The sequence below is a fragment of the Urtica dioica genome, chromosome 4, assembly GCF_054948205.1.
Source record: "Urtica dioica subsp. dioica isolate 48M chromosome 4, U.dioica_male_clone48M_v1_H2, whole genome shotgun sequence".
Classification (NCBI taxonomy): Eukaryota; Viridiplantae; Streptophyta; class Magnoliopsida; order Rosales; family Urticaceae; genus Urtica; species Urtica dioica.
This window is the reverse complement of record NC_142759.1, coordinates 13,639,919-13,649,622: the sequence shown is the minus strand read 5'-3', so window position 1 is coordinate 13,649,622 and position 9,704 is coordinate 13,639,919.

Below are 9,704 nucleotides of genomic sequence, written 5' to 3'. Positions count from 1 at the left end.
TATGCATTGAAGATGATTTATTTTATTGAATGCATACAGTCATTCAGTCTCTCTCCCAAAAATCCTAGCCGCGTTCTCTCTTCCAAAAAATTAAGACTTGCGCTTTCGATTTTCGGTGACGTCATCTCCCCTGGGATATGCAGACTCTGGTAGTCTCGACCTAGAGGAAAGTATTTTTTATCTTTATTTTTTCATGTTTTGCTTTTTCTCTTTATTATTTTTCAATAATCCAGACTTAATAGATCTGATTTTGGTACCGCTCGATTTTTAATTGGAGTGGTTTTGAATATTTCTTCAGATCTGAATCTCAAATCTTATATATGATTTCTTTAGGCGTGGATCTAGATCGGCAAACACCGTCGTGTTCACTCGTTATTCGTGTAGTAATCTGATAATGACTAGTTACCTGCATTGATAGTTAGCCTACAAGTTATTTTGTTGTATTTATAATTGTTTGTGGTTCACTTTTCATCTTCTTTTTGTAGAAGTTTTTGGATTTCATTTGCCTTACATTCTTGTAATCTAAGTTTTTGACTTTTATCAATATATCTATTTAAGAAGCTTTAAAAAAAAATTGATTTATGTTATTTAGTTTCACATTTACTTTAAACTTGTACCCCTCTCTCTCTCTCTCTCTCCATGAATGTAAACAACAAATACCTTGGCAATGATTGCTTTCGATAGGAATTTGGGGAATCTTATCGAGAGATACGATTAGATCTCTCAAGATTTTAGTTGTGTTCTATTTTTTATTTGTTGAAAATACTCAATAGAGCCAAACAGGAGAACACGATAAAACTAACAAAGTGAAATATATATATATATATATATATATATATATATATATATATATATAAATTTTCCATCTACGACGTGTTCAACCTAAACATTTTGTCTCCAACAACGACAGAAAAAGTTAGAGTTGGGGTTACATTCGCAGTAGCGGAGATCAGTCGATTAGAGATGAGTGTTCGTATATCAAATTTTCCAAGGAAGAGTTTCAGGCTCAATTGGTTGGTGATCAACGCCCCGATTCGATCTCGCTTAGCAATCATGGGATGGCTCAAATCGACGTAGTGAAGATGATTAGCTCGATTGCTCCACTGCCTCCTCATACACATTTGTCAAGCCCTTGTTGATGTTGTTTTGCTCCATGATTGGATAATTATTTATTTTTTAAATTATGGATTTTCTCGATTCGGATGCGCCTATTGATTATCACTTATGCTTATTTTTGTTGAATTGTAAATTTTTTTTTGTTTTCGATCATATTTTTTTTTTATTAAAATTGATAATCATAAAAAAGTACCTTTTGTATTGTGTTCGAATGATTCGGCGATTGAAATGGCCTATGCATGAAAAAATGAGTGTAGAAGAGAAATATATGGATACAATCCGATGCAAGAAAAAGAACACGGTTTAGGTGGACTTCAACGTTGACGATTGCCTTGATTGCAAGTTGCTAGGGAATTTGGAGCAACGCAAATATCTTTTTAACTTTTTTTTTTCTCATTTTAAGCTTAATTAGATTTTGATTAAGTGTAATGTAAATGCTCATAAGATTTTAAATGGGAAGTTTACCATGATAGTTTTGGTAATCTCTCAACCCATCTGTTTGACGTCAAGTGACGCCTAGTTATATTAAAATTCATCTTCCGACAAAAAATAAATCGGTGAAGTATACACACGTCTAAAATATTTTGAGCCTAAAAGTACCTATTATCGTAGTGAGTTCAGATTGTATCTTCTGTACAAGTCATTAAAATTTGTTAATCATATCCACGACACTGTTTCCTCTCTTGCAACCTTTTCACTAAAATGCAAGTCGCTCACTTTCAATGGTGCCTACGTGGTGTCGTCGATGTGGACGGGTCTCGAACCGATCCGACGCAGTGTATCCAACTCGGTCACGAGAAGTTTTCGTTCCCAGGGGTCCTCGTCCTCACTTACTCCAACAACCCGGGGACTATTTCATTCTGAAGGCCAAGTTTTTACTTTTATTTTGTATTTTTGTGGTGTATTTTTTTATTTTTCTTGTTTTTATGTAGTGTTATTTTGTATTTTTGAAGGCGGAATAGTCATCTTTCAGTGTTCTTTTTTCGAGCTTTCGAGGTTTTTTGATCTTGATTAATTGAGTTACTTTGTCAATTATGGAGATTTACGTTAAAGAGGCATTGAGCTTGATTATTATTGTGTTTTGATGTAATTTTATCATAGAAATCTGGCACGCGTCTGAACTCCAAGAGTTTTTTTATTCGATTTTATTGATAGGTTCGATTAGATCGAGGTCAAATTTATTTCTGTATCAAGGTTCATATGAATCAAGGTTACCAAAAATTGTTAGTAAATTTTTTAGTTTACTAGATTTCTCCGATTTCAGAAGAAAACCAAAAAGCACTACCAACATATTAATAATGAAATATTAGATACCTTATCATAGACTTTTTAGAATATGCAGCAACATTCCGAGCAAAAAAATAGAATATACAGCAACGATCCAAAATACCATTCCGTCACACGTTAGTATAGTGACGGATGGACTAATAATTTTTTATTTGAGCAGATAAGGTACCGACGAATAAATAAAGCATAAAGCTGGACCAAAAAACAAAATTGACAAAAAAAAAAAAAAAAAAAAAAACAGTGAATGGAATCGCTTTTAGGTGCGGCTTCGATTTTGTGCACATGGAACTTTCTACAATCCTACTCTATTTTTTTTTTTTTTTTTTTTTTTTTAAACAAACAGCAAATTTCAATGTTAAGTATAGTGACGGATGGACCGGAAGTAGCTTGTTCCGAATGTTTGGCTGATAATCCTATTCTATTTTTCAATGTTAAGTATTTTTCCATTTTTTGAGAAAAAATAATAAATTCATATTCACTAAAATAAAATAACAAAAAACAGGTTGGAAGAGAATCATCAGACGCATTTAAAATTACTAGATCTTAAGAAGGATATTTTAAGTCGAAATTATACAAGTTAAATTTAAAATAAAAAATAGGGCAAACTAGCAACGTAACTTTTGTTGTAATGAAGTTAATAAATAATATTTATTTATTCACATGTGGATGGCTAATTTGTGGCAACAATTTGAGTGGGTTCCACTCATTGGATTTAAATAATTCCAAGTGATACGGATTCCTCGTAACGAGAGGTATAAAATTGAATATTTGTTTGCTAAAATCGGACCTAGGATGAATGTGAAATTGATGTTCAAAGTAGGCTAAAGAAACACATTTATGTTGTGTTAGGGAAGTGGAATACCAAGAGTCCTACATTGTATAGGGATGTGTGTTGTGGTAGTGTTTAAATACTATCCTCTTTAATTAGTGGATATCCAAGTGCAAGAGAGGAGAGTGTGTGTGGGTTAACTCTTAACCCCTCACGCACGCCGCCGCCGCCGCCGAGCCGGGCCGGGCCGGGCTCGGGCTTCGGGCTTCGGGCTTCGGAAATTGTCTCTGTCTCGGGCTTTCTTTTTATTGCAAAGTTCACTTCCAAAATTTTTTTAATTCCATAATAACTATTTTGTTACGTTGGGAATTAAACCTTGGGTTAATGCCACCGTTACTCGTGCCTTTACTCGTGACGTTTAGTGCCATGAAGGTTGAACGTTGAACGGTTGAGAAGTGCGTTAATGGCCAGTGGTACGGTTTTGAAGGTTCAAAAACCGGATCCTTTGCTGAGCCTTGGCCTATATAAAGAGGCTTCAGCTCTCATTCATATATACACCGAATCCAATAATCTCCCACTGTTCCCGAGCATCCTTCTTCCCTAGAAAATTCTTTTTGTTTGTCTTGGTGATAGTTTCTGACATAGGTTCTAGTTCGCCGTCGATACACTAAGTGGTGCCTTCGTGTATCTAGTTCGTCGTTGTATCCTGGGAGGCTGTCGCTCAAGTTATCCTGCACCTGAGGAGGGTGATAAAAAGCTTCAAGGAAACCGTCTAACGGGTCTCGACTCTTTCATTGCCGTCTTCTTGCTTCGCGTTACTATTTCTGGTTTTTGTTAAATTTATTTCTTTGCTCCTGTCTTTATTTTCCGTCAATATTATTTGTAATATTGCTAACAACCTTTTTTAAACGAGGTATTTTAGATCTAGTCCACGTTTGGTAAATTTGTAATCTAGCCATTTACAGAAATTTACGACTATGAAATATCGAATATACCCTTGCGTGATTTAAATGAGTGAAAATAAAACAGTAGCCAACGTTTGAGTCCTACTAATAAGAAAGTCAACAATAACATCAGGATTAGTACATGATTGGATTCAAATTTGAATATTTAAAAGGAAAATCATTAATGAATATAATATAAGAAACAAATTATATATTGATTAAAATAAGTAACTTGTGAATCGTCAATAAGTTTTTGTTAATTTTTATTTATGCGTGTAATAAATAAACGAAAATAAACCAAAATAAATAGGCGAGATATTCAGCCGACTTTTAAACAAATGATAAACATGTAAATTGTTACGTCATCAATTGTGACTATGTTTGAAACTTAGCTGAAACGATGGCTAGATTGCAATTTCCACGTTTCAAGTGGATTAGTCCATATAATTTTTCAAAAAAATATCTCATATATTGTTTTTATTTTGAAAATATTTTACATTATTTTGAGGATACCTCGATTTTATCATTTTATTTTACTTTATAATTTGATTTAATATAATAAACAAAATAATCTGAAATTAAAATTTAAAATAAGATATTTATAAAAGCAAACATCCACAAATCAAGTATTCGTAGAGTGTCCCTTATTTTTATTTGAGAAATTTTATCTTTTAAACCAAAAAAATGATAATATATATATATATATATATATATATATATATATATATATATATATATTAAGATTAGGCTTGTTAATCAAATTCTATCTAAAATTAAACTTTTGACTCATTTTCTAATAAAAATACTCCTAAAACTATTTAAACTAGTGATGGTCATAGCAAATAATCGTCAAACCATCGCACCATCATAAATCATCCCGGCTACTCGAAAGTTATTCAAATCAGTGACTCGTTTTGTAATTGATTTTGAACAAAATTATTTAAACAATTTAGACCTTTTAAATTCTTGACTGTCATCGCAAACCATCGCAAAAAAAAAAAAAAATTGAAATTAAGAGAAACATCGACTCTTTTTATTTTTGTAATCGATGTTGCCAAATGAATTAGTGTTCTTTAATATTTGCAATTATTACGATTATTTACAATGAAATTCAATATTTTCTTTCTTCAATGATAGAGTAAAAAAATAAAAGAAATAAATTCTTTAAAATTAATTTTACGCGTGTTTGTCGGAGATCGTCGAAAATCATCATATATAATCGGAGGTCATCAGAATATCGTCGACAGTCACTAGAAGAATGAGAACCGAGAGAGTTACACCTTGTTTGGAAGGAGGGATTTATGAGAGATGGATTAGGATAAATGGATTTGGGATGATGGATTGTACTTATTTGTTGTTTGGTATTAAAAATGGAAAGATTGCGAGGGATAAAATGATGGATTTGTATCCATGAGACACACCAAAAATTGTCTCCCTCCAATTTGGACGGATAGAGGATGGGAAAGCAACAACTTTTTACAAAATTACAATAATAAACTTGAGTGATGGAAATTTTATAATATCTATTTAATAAAATTTAACGTATATTAAATATCAATTTGATAACATATAAGAGTATCATTATAATGCAATATAATATTGTAATTCATCATAATAAAAAGTAATGACTCCTTTATTTTTTTCATCTATATCAAACCACAAATGGATGAATATTAATTTTTTTTTCTCTCATCCTACCAATTAAGCCTGTATATCGGGATGGGTTATTCAGTTTTATACTTTTGACGGACCCAACCCGATGCATTCGGTTTATCACTTTGAAAATCAAAACCAAACCGCTTATGATATGTGAACCAAACCAACCCGAATTAAAAAAAAAATCGGGTTGGTTTGGATTGGTTTGTTTGGGGCGGTTCAAGTCGACTTGTTCGGGTTCACCGTAACTTAATAAGGTAAATATGTGTAAAACATTCTACGAAAATCAATAGATATATTTAAAGAAAATCTATAGATAAATAAAAAAATTCCAAAAGAAAAAAATCATATAAACTAGAAAATCGCCATAATCTAAAATAAATAAATAGTTTTTTTTCTCTTGATCATGAAAAACTCAAGTCTTGATGAAAAAAAAAAAAAGAACTCAAGTCTGTTGGAATTTGCTCTTCGCTAAAGTTCATGACGACGAAGACCTAAAAACAAATAACTAATAATGAATTAATTCGAATTCTCGTAGTAATATCATGAATCATATATCATATATGTTTTCTTTTTGACAATATATTTTGTTTAACAATAAGACCCAGAGCTAGAAAAAGAGCACGACCCTCTTGATTCGAAATTAAGAGACCCTGCTAATATCTCTGCAATTACAAAAGTACACAAGAATATTGGAATAAAATGTTATTGATAATTTTTTTTGAACATTTTTTTGGGGTTTCTAATGTCTAAACTAAACAGTATTATTTATTGTCCAAACTAAATTAATAATGAAAACCATATATGAGACATGCTGAATATTGAATACAGCATGTATTATTGTCCAAACTAGTTATTATGAGTGATATGCAATATTGACTCTTTTGTGAAATGTAAGAGCTACAATTATTGATATATCAAAGCTACAATAAATCATAAGTGGTTATAAATTATAAGATGATTTAAGTTACCTGTTTTCACGATTGATTCAGAAGATTGTAGATTTTCTACTTCATCTTTCACTTCTTCCACAATTAGTGACACATCATCGCCGATCAACCAATCCCTAAAAAAAATCAAATCTTCTACCATTCTTGGGTGCAAAGAACTTTGGAATTTATCAAGAACTCTACCACCTGTAGAGAATGCTGATTCAGAAGCAACAGTTGAAACTTGAGCTGCTAAGATGTCTCAAGCAATGGATGATAAAGTTGGATACTGAGCTATTCAACTTCCACCAAGAAAGTATATCAAACTTAGCAGACAAAACAAGCGGCTCGCGCGATTCCATCAAGTATGCGTCAACTTCGTTCCTAGCACCATGATTGTAATCATAAGTTTCCGTAAGTCTACTCAAGATGGCCGAAGTAAAACTATTGCTTTGAGGAATTGGCTGCGATTGAGACACTTGTTTTTCTTTAGTAGATGTATGGTTCTCATTGTAAAACTTCAACAAGTCTTGCAACTTCTCATTAATTAGAAAACGCACCATATCAGCCTCTATCTTTTCACAGGTTGCTATTTCGATACAAACCTTCACAAGTCCCATCTTGTATCGAGGGTCAAGAAGAGCGGCAGTCATCAACATGTCATTGATTTTGTCCGCATCACCCCAATACTCATCAAACTTAGCCTTCATGTTGAAAGTCAAGTTTTTTAAAATACTTGTTTGTGCTAAATTTAGTGTTGTTAAAAACTGCCGAACTTCATAGATTTCACGGAAGAACAGATTCACCGTCGTGTAGTGTGTCCTGCTAAACTTCAATGTTACCTCGTAGAATGTCTTCAAGAAAGTAATGTACTCTTTTGCTTTCTCTCATAATCGATACCAGTTGAGGGCCCTTTCCGTTGTTTCCCATCTTCATTCTCTCTAAAATAGTTCTTGTAGTTCTTGTAATTTCCGACAACAACCATCATATCAAATGCCTTTTGGTATTTTATTGTTGTCTCTAGCATAAGATATGTCGAGTTCCATCGGATGGGAACGTCTAAGAACAAACCAGCCTTATAGTCGATTTTTTTCTTCAATGACGCTTTCATCAAACTTCTTTGCTCTTGTTGTAGAAGACCGAACAAACTTCACTGCATTTTTTATCGTCACAACATAATCATCGATTTCCTTCAAACCTTCAGTCACAATCAAATTCACTATATGAGCGCAGCAACGAATATGCAAAGACTTACCATCCAAAAGAACACAATCGGGGATGTCTTGTAGTCTTCTGTGCAGGTAGTCAACGCTGTATCATTTGAGGAAGCATTATCGATTGTGATTGAAACTAATTTTGTAATTCCCCATTCGCGGATACATGTCTCGAGCTCCATTCCAATAGTATATCCTTTGTGGTTGGGAAAAAGGAAAAAAAAAACTGATGATCCTCTTATGCAACTTCCAGTTGTCATCTATAAAGTGAGTGGTGACACACATATACTTTAGATTTTGAATAGACCTCCATGTATCCGTAGTTAGAAACAAGAGCAAGTCTAGGCTTAATGGTGAAGCAAAATTGTTTGAAAAAAAAATCTCAATGTGCTTGAAAGGTAACTCGGCACCAACTATGTACTCAACGCAAGCCCTCTTGCCTTTTTCCTAAGTGAAGTTAGCGATTGTCAAATTACTAACCACGTCACCACTCTCATTTTTGCGTATTAAAACTGTTTGCTTTGGATCTTCTTTCTCTTGCCTTCCTGGGAATATTTTACACCTTCCCATATGAGAACTCAAAGTGCTCTACCATGCTTCTTTCCACGACAAGCAAAGTCCTCTTGACAATAATTACAAATAGCCATCAAACCATTTGAAGTTTTGCCAAAATGGTTCCATACCTCGGATCTTCTTTTAGGCTTTCTCTTCCCCAAAGTAGTTTGACTACTTTTAGTATTGTTTGTAGTTTCATCATCTTTCTTGTGCTCGCTTATTGAAATTGGCTTCAAAAAAGTATCCATTGTAATCAAAGGCTTGTAATAAGAAATTAAAAATAATAAGAAACAATGATTAGTGGTCTTGGTGTATACTATCTTGTTTACTGTCTTAGTCACAGTAACACATAAGAACATTCTCGTTACACTTAATAATGACGGTATAACATCCTTCCAAAGAATCATATATCATGCACAAGAACAACAGCGTGTTGCTAAAAACATGGACACAAAATGTATAACAATGTATAAGAACAACACATGTATAAGATAATAGTGTATACCACGAACAATACGTGTAATATTGCACCTCAAGCTATGTGAATTTTTTAAGATAAAATTCACACAGGTTTAATGGCTCACCTTAAGCTGATATCCAAATTTCAATCTTTATGAATTAGTATGTGTGTGGTTGTGAACAACTAAAACATTTATGAATTAGTATATTAAAAGCAATGTGTTGTGTTTGACATCAAAACATCTGTGCATAGTCAAAATGAAATCTCATATCAAAATTTCAATCTATTCATATCGTGTGTGTGTCTGTGTGGTGTGACTGAGAGGCTGAACCCCAATTAAAAAAAAGAGTTCAATGTTTGCTACATATTTTCACCTTCGTCAATTTAAATGTCTATTTGATTCCCTGATATACATACCCAGACATTAAAGCAAACGCTTGGTGGACAACAAGGCAATACTTGATCCACAGCAAAGCTATTGATTTACAAAACTGATTTCGTAACACACTTGATTTCGGAGGTCTACTCGACATGTATGTAATTATAAACGTGAATTGATTTCGCGAAACACGACCTCAAAAATTTGGCGCCGGAAGTCGGAGGCATACAGTGAAAAAGTAGAAGTTTTAGGTTTTATTTTGAATAGGGAAAGAAGAAAAGTTTCTTATTATCAGTGTCAATTCTCATTGATCGAAAAAGACAATATAATTTAGGGTTTATACTTCGGTTTGGGTCGATGCAACCCGCCTTTAAGGTGATAAAAATCATAACTGA